The following is a 20,936-nucleotide window of genomic DNA, read 5'->3' as shown; positions in this document are numbered from 1 at the left end:
GGATTCTGGCAGACGGAATCTTCGAAAGCTTCTGTACGCATTTGGGATGGTCTCCCTGGGGGCCCAGCCCAGCAGCCCAGCCTGGGACTGAGGACCTGCTGCACATCCCCACAGGGGTCCCGGCTGCCACTTTAGGAATGGGGGAGGGTCTGTTCCAATCCTATAGCTCTGGCCCAGACATTCCAGGGATGACCTCAGGAGTTGCTGGGGGAAACGGCAGGAGATGGGGTTCTAGAATAGGAGTCTGGGGAAACGGCAGGAGATGGGGTTCTAGAATAGGAGTCTGGGGCCAGTAGGGACAGGAGGAGAGGTCAGTGGTTCAAGGATCCACGTCATTATGGAGTCCTCTGAGCCCACTCCCCAGCTGGGGCCTGCTTTGTTCCCTGAGAGCCCGACCACCTGCCCTCTGTCCTTTTAGAGGGGGCCTCGGGGGCCAGGCTGCAGACAGAAGCCTGCTCTACCACCCAGACAGTGTGGGGTAAGTAGGGAGAGGGAGGAATGAAGGAGCAGGGCTGCGGAGCTGGGTGCTTAGCCTGGGCATGTGTCCCACCGTCCCATCTCAACAAGTCCTTGGGGCTGTCCGGGGTGATCACCACAAGCTCCCTGTGACTACTCGATTTTCATTTTAAATTGAAGTGAGATAAAATTTAAAATTTCATTTCCCAGCCACAAGAGCCCCACTACAGGTGCTCAGGAGCTGTGTGGGGCTGGTGGTGGCCATACAGGATGGTACAGACATGGAACACGTCCATCATCAAGGAAAGTTCTATGCGGCGGTGCCCGTCCCATTTCTAGCACAACCCCACGATGGAGACTGTTGCCCCCATTTTACGGATGTAAAAGCTGAGGCTCAGAGCAGGGACTGACTTGCTGGTTGTGTAGCCCGTGGGCGCCAGAGAGTACTAGAGCCCGGGTCCGTTGGGTCTCGGAGCACGGATGTGGGGTTGGCATGCTCCTGTGTCCTGCTGCCCAGCGAGCTGGGGACCGAGGAGGTCAAGGCTCATCTGCTGGCCCCACACGGGCTCTGGGACCCCTGCTTCCTGTGCTCTGTTACCGGTGGGGAGCAAATATTCAGTTTGGAGCCTCTTCAGCCTGTCCCCTCGAGACCAAATCCCTTAGGAGGGGTTTCAGGATGTGTCGCCAAGAAACTCTTTTTAAAAGTGAGAGAGCACTAGCCAAAACCCACCTGTCCCTCCAAGGATGAATGCATCTGGCACATCCATCCAGTGGGACTATGGTGCAGCCGCCAGGAGGAAGGAAGCACGGACACCTGCTACAACCTGGGTGAGCCTTGCAAACATGATGCCAAGTGAAAGAAGCCAGACACAAAGGCCACATAGTGCGTGGTTCCACTGATATGAGATGTCCAGGAGAGGTCAATCCGTAGAGATGGAGAGTAGACTGGTGGTTGCCAGGGGCTGGGGAGAGGAGGAAGGGAAAGTGAGAGGCTATCTGGTTTTGGGGGCGATGAGAATGTTCTGGAACTGAAGAAGATGGTTGCACAGCACTGTGAATGTACCACAGGCCCCCGAATTGAATACTTTAAAATGGTGAAAACGGTCAGTTTTGGGTTATATCCGTTTTGCCACCCTAAAGAAGTGAGACAGAATGGCAGGATCCAGGTGGCGCGTGGAGGGATGTGCTTTATAAAATGTTTCCGACTTGGCTGTATGTTGGAGCATCTTCATAATAAAGGTTCGAGGGGAAAACGTGACAACAAGACTGTGAAGGGAGGGGCGCCTGGCTGGCTCAGGGTCATGAGTTCAAGCCCCGCGTTGGGCCTAGAGCTCACTCACTCACTTACTTACATACGTACATAAAAACTTATAAAAATAAACGCATGAAAAGACCATGAAGGGAGAATGTTTGTAAGGCTGCGGCCTTCAGGCTGGACTCCCGCGTGGGCCACCCTTTGGTCTGTCTGCGTCAGAGCAGCGAGCCAAGGCCTCTGTGCTGGCTTCAGGCTGTGTAGAGCCTTCATCCAGTCCATCTCGGGGAGCGAGGAGAGGCGGGGTGTGGGGTGGGTTCCCCGAGGTGGTGTGTTTCCCGGTGCCCGTGCCCCCTCACTGTCCCCGGCCATTCGGGTGTCCCAGGGCCTGGGGGTGCAGGCTGGGAGAGGGGGGTGGTGGGCTTATCCTCCCTTGTCATGAGGAACTGAGGCCCAGAGACATGGCTGGACTTGCCCCCTTGCATGATCTCCATGAGGAGATACGGAGACCCCCAAGCCAGGCCTCCTGGCTCTCTCCCCAGCCCCATTTCTGCTGCTCGGAGTGCCACCGAGCCAGTGGCAAAGGCCGGCCCTGGAGTTGGGTTCTGTATGGAAGCAGCCAGGCTGCCCGGCTGGCAGGTGGGAGCAGGTGTCCTGGGGAGTCCGCCCCCCATCCCCTGCCCACCCCCCCATCCTGCCCCTCCGCATAGGCAGCTCTGGGCAAAGGAGCCCTCTGCGGGGGGACACACTTGTTCCTGAGGGTGGGAGACGTGGCTGACGCTCATGCGGCCTGTGACTCAGGGTCCGGCCCCTCTGATTTTTAGACATGGGGAGGCGGGTGGAGGTCTGCAGTGCCTCCCCGGACGCCAGGGCCCCAGGCGTTGCCCAGGCGGTCGGAGGGGCTCTGGTCCCAGCCCCCGTGGTCCGGCCGGCAGCGCGACCCGAGATGGGGACACGGCTCTCCGCAGGGCAGGGCGTGACGGAGCGAGGAGCGGGTGAGGAAGCCCGAGGCTCCCGCCGCGCCGAGCGGCTCCTTGCGCCCCTGGGCCGCCGTGGGCCCGAGGCTTGGGTTGGGGGAGGCTGCGCGGCCGGGAGAAGGTGCGGATTGGCTCTCGGCTGACGCCTTCCCTCCGGCATATGGCTCCTCCGCCCGCCTCAGGCTCTGCCAGCGGCCCCCCCTTCTCCATGGCAACTTAGCTCAGTGGTCCCAGCGGAGGAGAGAGAAGCAGTTCTCCCTCTTCCCTCCCTCCCTCCCCTCTCCCCACCTCTTCCTCCCGGCCTCCCTGCCTCCTGCGTCCCCGCCAGCCCCGGGCTCCTGCGTGCCGGCCGGCCGGCCGTCTGTCCGTCCGGGAACCTCCGCGCTCCGGGCGAGGGTTGCCTGCGGAGCTGCGAGCCGGGGGCGGCTCCCTGCGGCCGGCAGCATGGGGAGCCGGGCGGACCTCCGCAGACATGGGGGGCTGCCGCGCGCCGCTCCGGCTCTCCCACTCTGTCCCCCCTCTGCCCCGTCCTTACATTTTCTTCCTGAAAGGTAATTTTCCGCGAAAACTGTCACAGCCTCAGGACGGGTTTATTAGCAAGGAAGGCTCGGTCTGGTCACGTGGGCTGCTTGTTTTCTCTGAGTAGCGGGGCTGGAGGGAGCTGCGGAGGGAGAGGCACGGCCTGCCTCGCAGGCTGGGAGGGGGCTCAGCACAGCTGGGGGGCGTGGGGTCTCCCGACGGCTGTGAGCAGCCTGGCTCCTGGCCCCAGGCGCTTGGGCCCGCTGCTGTCTGTTGCACTCCTGTTTTCCCATGTACTTGCTACATAGCACGGGCAGCCTGCTTTCCCGGACCTGATCTGGCCGGGGGAGGGGACATGGCGAGGCCCGCACCTGCACCCCAGATGGGGCAGAGCTCCCCAGCGGCACCCCCCCCCCCCCCCCCCCCCCCCCCCCCCCCCCCCCCCGCCGCGCGCTGCGCATCTCTGCCTAGTTCACGCTCACCTGGAAATGGAGTTCAGTGGGGGAATGTGTTGTCCCCGTAACAAAGAATCTCCGAGAGGATAGTGGAAGCGAGAAGCATCTGCTGGCTAGTTCCTGGCAGCTCGGCCATCTGTTTGGGACAGTCCCTCGGCAGAGTTTGGTGCAGACGGGATTTTAAGACCGCTGCCCAGTGGGTCGGCATTCTGTCTCGTCTTCCCCATTTCCAGCCATGGTGCTTAGGATGGGTTTCCTGGAGGGAGTGGCTGAGGTCCCAGGGCATTCCCCAGATCTGCGCCCTAGGGGGGGGGTTGGGGGGCAGGGAGCCCCCTCCCTGTTACCTCTGCCTCCTGCACAGCAGCGGAGGGGCGAACCTCCCATGGTCAACTAGAACATCTCCTAGGTTAATGGAAAGTGAGGCCCAAAGGGAACGGATTTAGTACCCATCCTTAGAAGCCACGGGCTGAATGTTGTCTGAGAAGCCCTCTGTGATCTTTAAATAGAAGGCGAGCGCCAAGTGGCCCGTCTGACTCACAGGGAAGCTTCAAAGTTTGGTTCAGGTATGAGGGGAAACAGCTCGAGACTCTGAAGGTGGCGCCCGACGCGGGGGGGGGCTGAAACGGCAGCTATGTGTCTCAGAGTCAGGCTCCCGGGCGTCTGGTGGGATTATATATTCTGTTTCAGTGTCTCCTCTGACAGATTGCTTTAATAACAAATCCGCCTCGAGGGCGGCCCGAGACAGGGCTCCCCGTCTGGTTCTGCGGTCCGGCCTCTTCCAACTGCATTTGCACATCCCACAAAGCCCTGTTTCTCCCAAGCTGCCCTCCACCCTGCATTCTGGTTGCTTCCCCTTCATGATCAGGCTGGTTCCTGTTGGGCTGGATGAGGAGAATGCTTCTGTGTCTGCAGATGTCTGCGCCGTCTTGCTTTCCCTTCGCTTTGAGCCTGGAGTTTGTCACGGAGACCCTCCTGGCATCTGGGCGCTGTGCAGGCTTCTTAATGACATTACCCGCGTCTGGACTCTCGTTGGTTTGCTGTAAATTCCGATAAGTTTACGAGTTGAGTGGTGCGTGGGGGGGGCGGTGTGCTGGTTTTGTTTGGTTTGCTTTTGGTTTGCTGGCGCAAGGAATTATCCAATGTGACACAAAAGAGGTCTGCCCCACGTGTGGCGGCGATCAGCTCCCGTCTTTGCTCTCAGCCGCCGCGGGGGCGTGCCGCAGCTGGGGGGACTCTGTCCCCCGGGGGCCTCTCATGTGCATCCAGGGTTGGGGGGGTTGCTTGGGTGACACACGTGTGTGTTCAGTGATCCCAGCAAGCCTGAAAGTCAGAAGGACAGCACAGCGGGGCTGCCCCACCAACCCGCCTGCTTTCATCTGAAGTGAATTCTGAGTGCTCCGTGGCAGCCCCCCTCCTCGGGTCCCCCAGCACAAGGAGCCGGCCTCCTCTCTTAGTGTCATTTCACGTAGCAGTGACTTACTTGAAAGCTTTTGTAAAGAGCTGCAGAGGGTGTGAGAGCAGGTCGGAGAGGTGGGAGCCCTGGCTGCCGATGGCTCCAGCCAGAGAAAGTGTGGAAAGCTCATTCCAGGAAAAGTGGAATAATCACCCGTTGGCTGGCTTTCAGGCGGTGAGTGACTCTCTCTTCTTTAATTCCACGGGAGCCCTGGGATCCAGGGAAGGGCTCGGTGGGAAGCCCGGTGGTTCAGACAGATCTCACGAGAGGAAAATCTGTTTTATTTTTCCCCTGAACGCTGGCGTCCACCACCCAGGCTGTGCCAGGCAGGAGGGCGGCGCTGGTTCGGCATCCGGGATTCTAGGACTCAGGACCGCGTCCGCCTGGGAAGCTGAGCCGGTGCCCCGGCCCAGCCCCGTGCCCAGCCTGGAGAAGGTCCGTTGGTGGTGGCTGCTGATCTTCGTGACACACATGGTTTCAGGAAGTGAGCAGGAGAAAAGCAGCTCATGAACATCAACAATCCCAACCTGTGTTGTGATGTCCCTGACACACACACGTGCACACACATGCATGCAGTCACACGTGTGCACTCACACCCACACTCACATACACACCCCTGCCATCTGCACACACAGGCAGTCACACATACGCACACACACCCGTACACACAGGCACACTCACACCCTCACGCATACACGCAAACAGTCGCACGTGTGCAAACTCACACAGACAGATCCATCTTCCCCTTCGGCCACCAGGGCTGCTTATGGCTTATTGGCATTTTGCTTATGGCAACGTGATCTCCTATAAACGGCCCCTGGTGTTGATAGGATTGTACGACTTCCCTCTTCTGCACCGCTTTTCGGCTCTGTGTCTTACCTGCGTGAGACAGTCAGCTCCTACCCACTTCTCCCGGTGCCCCTCTTTCCCATGCCCCCGGGGCTGCGTTGTCAGCCGTACCACAGAGACCGGCGCGTTTGTGTTTGCAGGGAAAGCCCCTGGCTGCCAGCTTTGCATCCTGGGCCTCTGAGCGTCTCAAGCCAAAAGGAAGGGGAGTTGTCAGAGAGACTGCAAAGCGGTAGATGTGCTGAGCAAGGCCGGGTGTGCGCACGCGTATCCACGCTCTGGAGTGTTCATATTTAGGCTTCCTTGGCTTTGCTTCCCGTTTTCTCCCCATTTCTGGTTCGTTTCTCAGAGCACAGTCTCAGCAGACTCACCCCCCCACTGCCTTGTGGCACAAATCTCATCTAAGTTAACGGTCTGCAGCTGCATTCGAAGTGCTTGGTGTGGTCCCATTTTACCTACGAGCACACTGAGTCTCAGAGGGGTTGAGAAGCCCACCCGGGGAAGTCAGCGTGAACTCAGATCTCAGATTCAAATTCATTCATTCACTGGGCCCTGTGCCACAGGGCTCTGGGATGAAGAGGAGTGCATCCATCCCAGTTGTCTGAGGAAAGAAAAGGAAAAAGAAAGAAGCAGAGAGCAGGCTCTGGAGGCCGCAGCCCAGGGCCTGAGTGGGGAGCCCCTCACTACCCTCCCCCAGCCCCACTCCTGCCTGGAACTTGGGAGTCAACACTGCACCGTAGAGAATCTCCATCACCGGGTCCGGACCCGCTCTTTATTCTGGTTTCTTTTAAAAATGTTTCCGGCATCATCATGTCAGGAAGACAGTCCACAGAGAGGGGTCTGTCTGCTCTATGCTGAGAATTAGGTGTGGGTGGCTCCGTGTAGTAGGAGGGGCACCGTACATCAGGAGACTGGGCCTCAGTTTCCTCCTCCTTCACACGCCTCAGCACGAAGGAGGGGTTGTGAGGGTGCCTGGCAGTGAACCCCATGAATTGGCATGGGGGGACAGGGCTGGGATTGTGATCATGCCTGTGAACTTTGCAGCACCTTACGCTCTGATGGTTCTGAGCAGATTGTATGCGTGTAGATCGTATGCAGAGAGACATGCAGAGAGAGAGCACTCACATGGTAAAGCAAGTGATTTAAACAGTTGTGCTGGGGAGAGGGTATATGAAAATTCTCACGTTATATTTGCAACTTTTCTGTAAGTTAAAAATTATGTGAAAGAAAAAAAAAGACTTAAGCAATGTGAGGGCTTTTCCCCAAAGGTGGACAGAATAGTGACGTAACAGATGAGGGTTTGTACCTCAGAGACCCCCACAAGAAGCCACATGGAAAAGGCTGATGGCTAGGGGGAGAGGGAGCCACGGGGGTGAGACTTTCAGGCCACGGCAGTCTCTCGAGAGGCAGCGGTCCTGGGCACAAGGGCCTCTGAGTTCAGGCTCCTCCCCAGCTCCCTCCGTGGGCTCTCTGATGGGGCACCAGGCTGGGATGCCTTCCCCAGGGCCCCTGCCTTGTGGCCTGAGTCTCTTCTTCCATCAGACACAGCCTACCGGCTGTCCCAGGCCCAGAGAAAATTTTGTGACTCTTGATGGTTTCTTGATGGGGTGCTGGTTTATCCTGTGGTTGCAAATGCACCCATTATGTCAGCCTTGTGGCCCCTGCCGCCTGGGCTCCTGCGAGCCCCTCGCAGTAAATGGCCACCCTCCCATCCTCGAGGCAGTTGAGGGGAGGGAGCCCTAGACCTCCAGTCCCGTCCCTGTTCCTTGCAAACTCCCGTGCCTCCATTATCTCCCCGACAAAGCCCAGCTTGGTGGGAGTGAATGAACCAGACACCTGACGTGCTCTGTTCAGTCTAGCCTAGCAGCAGCTGCCCAGTGTGTGCCTCAGTTTCCCCACCTTGTTGCCATAGCGAGAGGCACTTTCCTCCCCAGGTCCCCATCACCTCTGTGAAGGCAGCTCAGAGGGTAGCAGGGCGGACAGGAGTTAGCACCCCAGAGCAGCTCGGGGGTGTCTCCCACCCTTAGGTGCCCAGCTGGCGCTGGGGAAGAACAGAGGGTGGGAGCGAGTCAGAAGACCTTGTCCTGATCCCCACGCTGCCATCAGCCTGGGTGCGAGACCTTGGACAATTCCCTTGGCCTCTCCGAGCTTCAGTCTCCCGTGCAGCAGGGTTAATGGCAGGTGCCCTCTGGAGACCGGGAAGGACAAAAGAGACGGCCTGAGCGGAGCACTCTCTTCCACGCCGGCGCCCTCCCTCGGCCTGTCACCCCGTGCCCTTGTGAAGCACTTCACAGCTTTCTAGGCGTGGGCACACATTATCGCGGCCTGTGGCTGTGATGGGGCTCAGTCAGGGCTGTGGACGGTTCACTTTAAAGCGCTCTAGCTGCCTGGCTTCATCCTTCCGCTGGGCCCCTGCTCACCTGCATGGCTGAAGGCCTTCCCAAGACTCTGGGCTCCCGGGATGGGGAGACTGGGAGGTAGGGGCAGACCTGGGGTGGCAGGAAGAGCAGGACTTGTTAGCCACGGGCTGGAGGGTGAGTCCCGGCTCTGTGACCTCCAGAAGTTGCTAATCCCGGGAACCTTAGCTTCCCTCCATGCAGAACAGGGCTGTTGGGAAAGAACGTGAGACTGTGCTTGCCTGGCTCGCAGGAGTAAGGTGACAGGGTGACCGTTTTATAGGGCTCTCTTCCAGCGCAGGACTTAAAAATGGATTGCTTTCAAATGGCCGCTGTGTATCAAAGCCCGTCCTCCTAGGATCAGGGCCAGGCCAGCTGCAGCTTTTCGTGCTCCCAAATGTTTGGAAGGCCGGGGCCGCTCGCAGCCAGGGGGACCTTCTGTCAGGAGGCGTGGTCACTGAGCTGCCCGGGGCCTGGCAGATGAAGCCTGGGCTCTGCCAACCCCCTGAGCGCACACGGCGCAGCAGGGTAACTGAGGCACGGGGGTGTGTCCAGGCTGGAGCTGCTTGCGGCCATAGTGCCAAGGAGGGGCCTCCCCTGGATCCACAAAGAGAGCCAGGGCCAGAATCGCTGCTTGGATCACCACCTAGCCCTCTGCCTTCCCAGGCAGGAGTTGGCACACTGGGGTTCCGGGTCAGGCCTGGCCGATGGGGAGACCGACAGAGACCCAGAGGAGCTTTCCTGAGTGACCCAGAGCCATGCTGGGCTGGGCAGCTCCTGGAAGCAGGATGGAGCCCCCCTTCCCCCCCACACGCTGGCCCCTACCCCACTGCTCCCCGTTTACAGCTGTGGGGGGCTTGTGCTGGGGATGTGGTGATGTGCCTTCTGAGCAGCGCTGGCCTGAGTCCTGGCCTTCTCGGGCCCAGCTCACCCCACAGCCGATCCGGGTTGGGCTGACTCATGAAGCGGCATGTGGGTGCTGGGCCCTTAGGAGGGCCCCCCCACCGCAAGTAGCCCAGGCCAGGCTGAAGAACCGGTCGGTCCCTGTGAGGTCATTTAGAAGGCAGGGCTCCAAGCGGCAGCCTTGCATAGAGCTTGAGGTGCCTTGGAGCAGAGCCTTCCATCTGCCAGGCAGCCCTGCTCTCTGACCGCTAGGGAGTCGGGCGAGCCGAGCATGGCAGCCAGTGGGAGGGGCTCCTGCCTCAGCCTGGCGAGGGTCACGTTCCTCTGGGCACTCCGGGAACCTGTCTGTGAAGAGAGGGCTCTAGGGGAACACCAGCGAGCACCTGCCAGTGCGGGGGTCCCTGAGGGCACAGAGCCACTGTCACCGTGGTCCTCAGGCCCTTGGAAATGGTCTAGCTCAAACCTTCGCTGCCCCTGGGAAACAGGCCCGCAAAGGGTCAGGGTCCTGCCACAGCCGCACAGGGTGTGGGACCAGGGCAGGGCTTATGCCCCCAAGAGCAGTGGACTGTGCGGGGTGGGCAGGAGGCTGGCCGAGCCTCTGGAATCTGCCTGCCTGCCTCACTGCGGGAGCCGGCCTGCCCCGGGCCCTCTCCCGCCGCCCTGTCCACCTGTACCATCTCCTGGCTGACCTTGCTGCCCTGGGCTTCCCGCTCATCTCCGGTCAGTGAGAACTTGATGGCTGCGTTATGGCTGGTGTGCAGAGCTCATGCTTGGACGGGGCTTTGCAGTTTCCAAAGCATGTTGCGTCCAGGTTTATTGGTTGAATCTCACCGTGGCCTTGTGAAATGGTCAAGGCGGAGGACCAGAATCTTTTCTACGGAGAGGCAGAGAGGTGGAGGGAACTGCCCAAGGTCAGACAGCTGCTCTGGGGCAGAATTTGGACTGCACATCATTTACCTAACCAATATTTGCCGGGCACCTGCCTTTGTCGAGCAACTGCTCTGGCCAGGCCCCGGGAAGGCAGCGGTGAGCAAGCCGCAGGACCTGAGCCTGAAGGCAGAGCATGCGGTGCCATTGAAGTCTAGGAAGGGCCAAGAGGAGAGTCTGGGGAGCTGACCAGCCTTCAGGGGCCAAGAGGAGAGTCAGTGCCACATGCCTGGGGAGCTGACCAGCCTTCAGGGAAGCCTTACCTGGGAGAAGGATTCTTTGAGCACAGGGGGCTCAGTCTTCTGATTCCAGACCCAGAGGGACACCTGGAACCCAGGCCACTTGTTCTCACCTCCGGTAGACTTCCTGATATCATTGTGGGAACGTGTGTTAAATGCAGGGTCCTGGCCTTCTCATACAGAGGTTCTGATTCAGTTCTGATTCTGGGCAGGAGGGCCGGGCATCTGCATTTTGAACAAGCTCACTAAATGTTTCTAAAGCAGCTCGTCCCTGTCCATGAGTTTGAGAAATGCTGGACTGGGCTTCTCAGAGCCCTGTGAGCTGGGATGGTCCTCACCTGGTCCCTAGGCATGGTAGCATCCACAGAGCTAGGAAGGTGGAGTGCCGGGGGTTTCTAGATGCTGAATTGTTGGGGAAGCCTTGGCCAGCTTCTTACCCCCAGTGAGAGGTTCCCCCAAAATAGAGACGGGTAGGAGATGCTGAGCCAAAGCTCAGGGTGGGGGTGGAGCGCTTCTCGTCAGAGAAAGCTGCGGTCCCTGGGTTAGGACCTCACCCAGGGAGGGCTTCCGGCTGCTTGCTTAGGGCTGGTGCACCTGGGGGCCTAGAAAAGGCTGTCCAGGTGCCAGTGTGGGGAAGCAGGGAAAACGGGGAGGCCGGGTGGTTGCACATCCAGTGGTCACTTCCCCTGAGTGTCTTCACCGTGGATGCAGAAGGGCTTCTCGCTGGTTCCCCAAGTGCCCTGAGCTGTTTGGCTGCAGGCCTGGTGACAGCCCGGTCACAGGCTTGCTCAGGCCTGCTCGGGTGCTGGTGTGGCCTCCCCGCCAGGACACCCTGGGTTCTTCTCCCACAGACCCCCGAGCAGGGGGACACTGGCTAACGTCTGTGCAGCCAGCTTGGGCAGTGTCCTGCTTCCCAATGCCACAGAGCCCGCGTCCTGTCTCCTGGGGCTGCCATCACACCGGCCTGAAGGCTGGGCTTGGAGCAACCGAACTGTATTGTCTCATACTTCCGGAGGTCCGAAATCTGAGCTCAAGGGGTCTGCAGGCCCGTGTTCCCTCCGAAGGCTCTAAGGGTGAATCTTCCCTTGCTTCTTCCAGCTTCTGGTGGCCCCAGGTGCACCTTGGCTTGTGGCTGCATCACTCTTTTTCTGCATCTGTGCGCCCATGACCAACCCCTCTGTCTCTCCTCCTCTTCTCCAAGGACCCCTGTCATTGGATTGGGAGCTCACCCTAAATCTGAGATGATCTCATCTCGAGATCCTTAACTAATCACACCTGCAAAGACCCTGCTTCCATATCAGGTCACAGTCCGAGATTCCAGGTGGACAGGAATTTCCACTCAGCAGGCGGAATGTCACCAGGTAAAGGGCAGGTCTGCTGCACTGGCCAGGGGGGCAGTGGGCTGGCAGCTGGTCCCAGAAGCCAGATCTGGGGCTTCTAGCAGCCTCCGGCTCTGTTGTCAGCTAGGGCAGCTTTGCCTCTGTTAGTAAAAGGAGAGAGCCCAGAGCAGAGGAGGTAGTGACCGAGGGGGCAGCTACCCCGGAGAGGGTGTGCCATGTGGACACCTATTTTAAGGTGTCCTAGAGAAGAAAAGCAGAATGTGGCTGAAGAGCCAACCGGGACCCTAGGTTGAGTCCCCAGGAGGCCAACTGCACAGCTTAGGGACTTCCTGGCAGGACCTTGTAGGCGATGAGCATCCCATCCTGGGAGGTGGTCTAGCAGCCCTCTAGGGTGGGCATTGCCGAGAGCATCCCCATCCCCAAGAGCTCTGAGCCTGTGCTTGTCTCTGGGTGGATGGCCCCATCCAAAAGCTCAGGGACCCCCCCCAAGGGCAGCCAAGGTGATGTGGCAGAGTCAGCCCCAGACCCCTAGACCCTCCCTCTGGCTGGCTGGTGGGTTTGCAGGGTGGGGGCAGGGGGTACCCCCCAGTACCCAAGGCCATCAGCCCCCTCCCACTGCCCCCACAGAGCCCTCCACCTCCGCAGCTGGGTCTCCCCTCCCCTTGCTCTGTCCTCTGGCTCAGCATCCTGCCCGCCCTCACCCAGGAGCCTCTCCCAGGGTGCCTGTCCACAGGAGCTGCCTGGCTCACACCCAGGGGCTTTAAAGTTTTGTTTTGTTTTTGTTTTTTTTGGTAAGATTCATATAACATAAAATTAACTCTTTTAAAGTGAGCAATTCAGTAGCATTTAGTACATTCACGACGGTGTGCAAATAGCACTTCTGTCTAGTTCCAGAACATTTGTATCACCCTGACAGGAGACCCTGTACCCAACTCTGGAGCTTTTTTTTTTTTTCAATTGGGGTAAAATACGTGTAACAGAGTTTACCACTGTAACCATCTGTAAGTGTCTAGTTATGTGGCGTCGAGCACATTCCCATTGTGCAGCCGTCCCCCCCATCATCTTCAGATCTCGTTGCTGTCTCCGCACTGACGCTCTGTCCCCACACAACACTCACCTCTCCCTCCCCCGGCCCCTGGCACCCCGTCCTGCTTTCTGTCCCTGGAGATTTGACTCTTCTGGATGCCGTGTATATGTACGTGGAATCCTGCAGCACCTGTCCTTTCTGACTGGCTAGTATCACTCAGCTCAAGGTCCTCCAGGACCATACACGACGTAGCACATGTCAGAGTCTCCTTCCCTGTGAATGATGAGAACATTCCAGTGTGTGGATAGACCACACTGGTTTATCAGTTCATCCATCAATGAATGCTTGGGTTGCTTCCATTTTTGGCTATTTTGACTCCAACCCTGGGGTTTTTTGAGAGTCGAGTGAGAACAAGTACAGAGCCAGGGTTCACATCTCCAGTGCACGCACCCATCCCCCTTAATCTGTAATTAGCTCAGGTCCCTGAGCCCAAGCCCCAGGGGAAGGATGATCATTCCAGAATGCCCCCCCACACACACCTGCACCTTCCTCTCTGAGCCACACTACCTTTGCTGCCCATCAGCCCACATTTTTATTCCTCCAGAAAGACCAGGACACAGCATGCTGAGAACCTCAGCCCTTGCGGGAGGCTGCTGGCCTCCTGAAATTCTGACTTGCTAGGTGACCTTGGGCATGTCTCTCCTCTGAGCCCTTGCCTCTCATCTGAAGGGCAGTGACCTGAGCCAAGGAACTCACATGGGGACTTGTGTCGGCTACTCACGAGGGGCTGGGCTCCTCGGAAATGCGCCCAGTTGACTGTGCCCATCCTTGGTCCTGCTGTCTCTATGGCTAGCCCCATCCCCTGGTGTATTCCGTCCACAGGTATTTGCTGAGCACCTGTTTGGGGCAGGATGGGGGCCATAGGGGGCTGCCAGCAGAGGTGGCTTTAAGCAACCCAGAGGGATGACCAGACACGTCAGGAAGGAGGGCAGGTGTCACCCTTCGTATACGTGCCTAGGGCCCCAGTGTTATCTCATTTAATCCCACCCACCCCTGTCAGGTGGGCAATCGGGTAAACTGAGGCCTGAAGTGGTTGAATGACTTCCTTGAAGACGAAGCTTGAATCTGAACTTAGATCTGTCTGGTTCCAAAACTAGTCTTTCCCACTGCGTCTTTTTCCTTCCAGCTAGCCTTGTTTGTTTGTTTCCTGCCACCTTTTTTTTTTTTTTTGCAGGGTGGGAGGATTGTGCTTGCCCCCGCCGCCCCCCACTTCCCCCGTTCCTGCTGTTCAGTTCAGGGCTGTTCAGCACCTCCTCACTTCCCACCCTGTTGACATGGGGCTGTTGCTGGGTTGGTTTTGTTTTTGACCTAGTCAGCCTGGCAGGGAAGTGGCGGGCTGTGTGCAGAGCTTCCCCAAATAGCCCCAGGCTCCCCGCCAAAGATAGAAGAGCCAGACTGTGTGCGATGGTCTTGGGCCAGTAGAGGATGACTCTGTTTCCTGCACCCAGGCACCCCTTCTTCTTCTTGGCCTCCCCTTGGCCTCCCCTGCCCTGTGCCTCCCCCAGCCCAGGTCACCGAATGTCACTTCCCACACCTGTGCCCCCTTAGGAGGTTCTTCCCCCCAGAGTGCCGCAGCCCGGATGGCTTTGTTATAGCCTGGGGCCTAGAATCAGGGATTCTCATTTCCTCCCTATGACTGACTTGTGCCATGACCTTGACCAAGTCCCCGCCGCTCCCTTGGCTTCAGTCCTCCTGTTGGAGGTGGGGGAGGCCCATCTGCACACCGCCTGGCGTTATCGTGGGGGTGGGTGAGAGAGTGGGGGCAGGGGACCCAAACGGGCAGTGGGAGGGTTGGTAATAATGATCTCAGTGAGTCATCTCTTCTAACCCTAACTGTTTGGAGCATGAGGATGCAGTTCAAAGGGAGGCGCTCCGTTAGCAGGGCGGTTCCAATACCGTGTCACCTCATAGCAATCATGGCAGCCGTGGTCATCGCTTGGGTGTTGTGTGCTGGGCATTTTATGTCCCACTGTCCCTTCATCTATTCCCCCTCAACTGCCCTCTGAGGGTACATGGCACTGGACCTAGTTTTATAAGCATAAGAACTAAGGGTCAGAGAGGCGCCTGGGTGGTGCAGTTGGTTGAGCATCTAGCTCTTGGTTTCAGCTCAGGTCGTGATCTCAGGGTCGTGAGATCGAGCCCCGTGTCAGGCTCTGTGCTCAGTAGGGAGTCGGCTTGAGATTCTCTGTCTCCCTCTTCCTCTGCCCCCACCTCTAAAAATAAATAAATAAGTCTTAAAAAAAAAAAAAAGAACTGAGGGTCAGAGATTTCGAGTAACTTGCCAAGCCCAAGTGAAAGGGGAAGCCATGAGGGGAACCCTGTCCTAGCTTCAAAGCCTGTGCTCTGTCTTTGATGTCTCACCCCCTCCTCCAGGCTAAGCCTGTTGCTGCTCTAGGCTTTTCTCTCCAGACCCTGAGCCCAGCCAGATCAGCCAGAAGGATCTGTGTATATTCATATGGAAAACCTGATACAGGACAGAAACCAGGAGGGCCTTACCTCAAAAGAGAGCCCTGGGGACGTGGGGGCATCTCTGGGACTGAAAAGCTGCCCCGTTACAGCGGCTCTTTTTATTTTGGACATTGAAGCAACGTCACAGAATGGTCAGCAAGCATTTCGCAAGGACCACCGTGTGTCAGGCCCTTGGGGGCACATGCATGCACCCCCCAGAACCTGGGGAGGCCCCACTATGTAGACTTGGCAGGTGAAGAAATGCAGCTCAGTGAGGAAGTCAGGCCACCGCGCCAAGGCCGCCAGCTCCTATGTGGCAGGGCCAGAGCTAGACCCCAGTCTGTCTGGTGCTCTCACTGCCCCTCCAGAATCCAGAGACTAGGAAGCCCATGGCCGCCACGCCCCAGCCCTATTCCTCCTCCTCGCCCCTTCCTCCTCTCGTCCAGGTGCAGGTGTCTGTGGCCGCTGGGGCTACACGGGGCTGGGTTCCATCCCTAAAGCAGGGCTCCCATCATTGTTTGCTGATGCGATTATATTTACACACATTTCTCTGTGTGTTTATGTGTGCGAGCAAAGCTGTCTTTGGTTTGTGACTTGCACTCTGTGCCCTGGGGTCGGGGCCTGGCGAGTTTTGGGGGCCGGGTGTGTGTGATGCTCATCATCTGGCCTGCATCGGCTGTGGGATGAACCAGGGCTGACGCACAGTTGTTTCCTGGGGAAGAAACGCTGAAATGCAGAGCCGTAATTCCTTAGCCTCGATTCCAGAATCCAGCAAGCTCAGAAAACCAAACGTTTTTCTCATAACTCATTTGGCAACAAAATCCCGCCTGAACTGAGGTGAGGCTATTTATAGTCCAAGTGAGGCTATTTATAACCTTTATGCAGCCTATGTTCCCGTATTTCCCTGCAGAAATGTCAATATATTTGGTTATTGGATGCTGCTGAACGATGCAGTGTTACCCGTCTAAATGCAGGGAGCTCTGAATTCTTAAATACATCTGGCCCGGAGGGTAAGACCTCTCCTTTTAGCCTTCTGCAAATAGCTTCTGCTTCCAGGCACCCACAGTGTCCCTCCCCTGGGATTCCTGGAGCTGAGGGAGGATGCCGCCCCAAGTGCCTGCAGGAACCCCCCCCCAGCCCCACAGCCCACGCCACCAGCAGCGCCCAGCAGTTAGATGGTTCTGATATTACCGTGGGGAATGGAGTACATCTTTATTGACAGGCACGGCGTCTCCACGCTTATGTCTGACCCCCCCGCTGGATGTATCACCACCTCTCTTTACAGATGAGTAAACGGAGGCTCAGTTTTAAGTATCATATCTAGGGCAGAGGTGAGAAGGGCAAGTGCTGGGGCTCCAACTTGCCCTTCCATCCCGCTGCCTCCCTGGGAGGGAGTCTAGGGACACGGCAACGTGTCTCCCTGGATTTGCAGCCAAAGCACGTTGAAGTGGGAGGGAGGAAGCATATGGGGACCCAGGTGCACATGCAGGGGAGTAGGCAGATTCGAGTCAGGCCCCTCCCTTGGCAGGGAGGAGGGAGGGGGAGAAGCAGGAGCCCCTCTGCTGCTGCAGGGCCTCCCTTGGGACCTCCCGCCCACCTCCCGCTGTAATCCCGGCTGCTCAGGCCCTGCTCTAAGAGCACCTGCGCCGCCTCCCACCTTGTCTGTTCCCAGCAGCTGACAGCCTGCCCTGGATCTGCTCCCGCCCTTGGGGTTTCTCTGCAGTACTCACGGAAGCCCGGGTGCTCAGAGAGAGGGTGCAACTTTGCCTAAATCCCATCTGCCCACTGTTCTTGGGACCGCCTCCCCCACAACCTTCAGGGGCTCCCTTGTATCTGGGCTTTGGTGGGCTCTGAAGCCCCCAAGGGTCCAGGCTCCCCAGCATGCAAGCTCTTTCCCACTCCCATCAGTCATCCTGCGACAACCCAAGGACCCCTCGCCACCTGCCACAGAGTCCTGCCTCAGAGCCTTTGCTCAGCCTCTTGGCCGCTGGAAGGCCTCCCCAGCCCCCACCCGAGGCACGCCTGCCCTGCAGCGCCTCGCCGCGCAGTGAGAGAGTGCGCTGACGGTCAGAGGGACCCCGTGATGGCTGCAGTTCCCACCTCGACAGAGCTGTCAGTGAACAGGCCTCAGAGCAGATCCCTGGGGTAGTCCGTACCCACGAGCCCCACCACTAGGGGCTCTCTTGCCGACCCTTGTTGGGTCAGAAAGTTTCTCAAAGCTGCCATGGGCTTAAAGAAGGCAACTGTGACACATTGTAGAGAGCTCTGGGTTGAGAGGACAGGACTCTGGGCTCCAGTTCCTGCTCTGCCCTCAGTCCCTAGAGGGAGGGGAGGGATGGATGGATGCAGATGTGAGGCATGATGGATGGATCCATGGGTACATAGATGGATACATGGATGCACGTGCGGATGGGTGGATGCATGGTCTCATGCATGCATGCCAGATGCATGGGTGGATGGATGGATAGATGCATTGATGGATAAATGCATGGATGGATGGATGAACAGATCAACTCCCAGCCCTTCTCTGGGCCTCAGTTTCTCATCCATACAATGATAGCGTTGGGTTACAAGTTCTCCTTCAGTTTCTGAGCTCTGTGATTCTGTCCGTGTCAACCTAGCACCCTTAAGAACCCCTGCCCCACCCCGGGCACCTATAAAGCACCCACACCTGTGCCCGGGGACTCTGGAACGCTTTCTTGGCTCTGCTTTCCACTTGCCGTGGGCGTTCCCTGGGCCTCATGACCCTGGCCTTCATCCTCTGCCCACGCGTGTGCTGCTGGCCTCTGTATCCACACATGTCTCCAACTGGAGGTGTAGCTGTGCTTTCTTCTGACCTTTGTTTTTGCAGAGCCATTTGTTTATCTGTGGGAGGGCTGTATGTCTGTTCGGGAGGAGCCGCTGAGGGATCTGTGGGTGGAAGTGTTGTGTGGAAGGGAAGAGCGCCCCCTGAAGTTGGACAGCCCTCTGGTGGCAGCAGGCCCTGGGGTCCACAGCAGATGACACACGGCCCCCGTCCCTCTAAGAACTCAGAGCATTATGGTAGCATTATGCACAGTGACACCCCCTCCGTGCGCCGAGGGCTTGGCGGACGGAAGGGCAGCTGTGGGCCAGGGACGGCTTTATCAGCAAGGCAGATGATGTTAGGGCTCGGCTCCCTAGGCAGGGTGTCCCTGGGGAGGTGGGGACCCAGATGATGGCAGCAAGTGAAGACACCGAGATTGGCCCGGGACCTCGACGCATGGGGTTGTCCGGTCTTCAGCTCCTGCAGGAGCTCGAGCACCAGGATAAGGAGGCTGGGTGTTCTCTGGTGAATAAAGGTGAATTCTTGAAGGTCTTTAAGCAGAAGAGGGACCCAGTCAGTTCTCCTTTCTTACAGTCTGTAAAGAAACAAGGGCTGAGTTGGAAAACTCACCCCTGACTGGTGCGCTGAGCCCTCAAGGCCTCATGGTTGGGATAAGGAGCTGGGACGCTGGCTCCCTGAGAAAGGGGCGGCTGCCAGCACTCGGACAAAGAAGGGAAACTGATTAACTGGAGTTTCGCCTGACTTTTTTTTTCCCTGAAAAAAAAAATTTTTTTGGAGATATAATTCATATGATATAAAACTATGTTAACAATTCTGTGGCATTTAGTACATGCACAATATATTAGATTGTGGTCGTGTGACCACCACCTCCATCTATTCCAGAACACTCTCATTACCCCAAAAGGAAACCCCGAAGCCATTAGCAGTCACTCGCCATCTCCCCACGCCCAGCCCCTTGCAGCCACTGATCTGATTTCCTTCTCCATGGATTTGCCAGCTCAACATCATCACGTCACCGGAATCACATATACATTGAATGCCAGGGGCCTTTTGGCCTGATTTCCGTTCTGCTTTGCACCCCCCCATCCCTAAGCTCACCTGTACTTCGTGCTCTGTGGCCCCCAGGCCAGCCTGGTGTCTGACCAGACTGTAGCTCGTAGCCTTGCACCGGTCCAAGAGGGAAGTTGAGGCAGATTCCATGAACAAGTTAGTCAGCAGTAAGCTGGACCTGCTGGAGAAACAGTTCTTCCGCCCTCATGGGGCATGGATTCTGTGGAGGCCTGTGAGGCTGGGATAGTACCTCCCCCGCCCCAGCAGAGAGCACAGACCCAGCTCCAGAAACCACAGTGCTGCAGGTCACGTCTGGGGCCCAGCTTCCCTCCTGGCCTGATATGTGCCCACCACTCCGTCTTGTAGACCCTCTACCAGGACTCAGGCTAAGTGGCTCAATGGCCACCTTGTAATGAACCACAGGGGAGGTGGCTCATCAACTCACTGCCCCCCCACCAAGACTGCTCCTTGGAAGATCCCCAGAAATGACCCAAAGCACCCCCCCAAACTCTCTGACCATTTGGAAACACCCGGGTTCTTTGTGCCCTGCCATGCGCCTTGGCCGGTCTTCTCCCTGCCCGGAATCCCTGACCCCCACTTGCCAAGGATTTCTAGACGTCTGCAGGGCGCCTTGTGGCGTGCCCAGCACTGAGTGAAATGGACGTGGGCACTGCCCTTGGGCCTTGCAGTTTGGGCCCAGAGAGTGTAATGGTGTGGGAACAGAAGGTGAGGTGCTTGTCAGGGGGGACCCTGGGCACCCAGCTTCTCCTGGAGTGGTCAGGAAGGGCTCATAGAGCGGGAGCTGGTTAGGCGAAGTCTACGGGACCCTTCGGGGGTTTGCCACGTAGACCAGGTGGGGAAGGGCTTTTTCAACAGAAGGAGCAGCAAGTGTGAATCGCAGCAAATGCTTGAGGCAACAGGGAGGCATGTCCCGCCGTGTGCCAGATGCTGGGGACTGGGTAGAAGCTGTGAGCACTGCCCTGAGGACTTCACAGCCGGGGTGCTGGGTGGGGGGAAGGGGGGAGGCTGCCTGCGGCAGGGCTTCAGGGAACAGCGAGGAGAGCGGCTGGAGCTGGAGAATCGGGGCGGCCAGGTGGGAGGACCAGAGAGGTCATGGGCAAAGCACGAGGACCTTGAGGAATGTTCTGGGAGCAGGGCCTCTGACCCTGGAGGGAGCTGTCAGATGTGATCAGATGCACTCTGACAGCTTCTAGGAAGATTTGGGGGGGACCCAAACTGGAAGCGTGGGGAGCAGCTGGGCAGCTGTTCCACCGCCAAGGTAGAACAGGGACAGTAGGCGGGGCAGATAGAGTCCCTGGTTCTGCGTGGTGATGTGAGACCCACGGGGAGGGACCCCAGGTGGTGCCTGGGGACCTGGTCTGCATGCTGGCCTGGTTCTTAGCCCCGTGAGACCTTGGCTGAAGTGCCTGACCCAGAAGGCCCAGCCTTCTGTTCACTCTTCTGCAAAATGCTCGAGAGGAGGGACGAGGAGCGTTGGTTCACACCCATGCTTCCCACTTTGGGGATCTGAGGCTTCAGAGAGCCTCAACTTCCCAAAGCCAGCATGCCTTCAGGCCGCCCCTGCCCAGTCTCCCCTCAAGGCCGAGGGCTAGAGCTCAGTGAACAGTGAACTCCCAGATGACAAAGCCCTGCGGGGGAAGCTTTAATGCATGCTCCACTCTCTGGTTGTTGGCCTCGTTCTTCATGAAATCCTGGGGGAGCAGCCAAGTGCATGTGACCCCCTAATTGGGCTGAACGTGGAGAGAGCCAGATCTCGAGGCC

At 58.1% G+C, this 20,936-nt stretch overlaps 1 protein-coding gene across 4 annotated transcripts in view; it reads left to right on the top strand.

Moving 5' to 3' along the window:
* PITPNM2 (phosphatidylinositol transfer protein membrane associated 2) overlaps positions 1-20,936 on the top strand; it is a 132,657-nt gene that overhangs the window by 55,598 nt on the left and 56,123 nt on the right. Inside the window, exon 1 of one of the 4 annotated variants that reach the window (XM_032431222.1) lies at positions 3,010-3,236. The exons of 2 other annotated variants lie outside the window; for them this stretch is intronic. The gene's annotated coding sequence lies outside the window, so the exon portion shown is untranslated. Of the gene's footprint in view, positions 1-3,009; positions 3,237-3,708; positions 5,287-20,936 lie in introns of those variants that run through there. One more of the 4 variants, XM_032431224.1, reaches the window with a different exon arrangement.

This window comes from Phoca vitulina, unplaced genomic scaffold (assembly GCF_004348235.1).
Source record: "Phoca vitulina isolate PV1807 unplaced genomic scaffold, GSC_HSeal_1.0 scaffold46, whole genome shotgun sequence".
NCBI lineage: Eukaryota > Metazoa > Chordata > Mammalia > Carnivora > Phocidae > Phoca > Phoca vitulina.
This window is presented reverse-complemented; position numbering and strand designations above follow the sequence as displayed.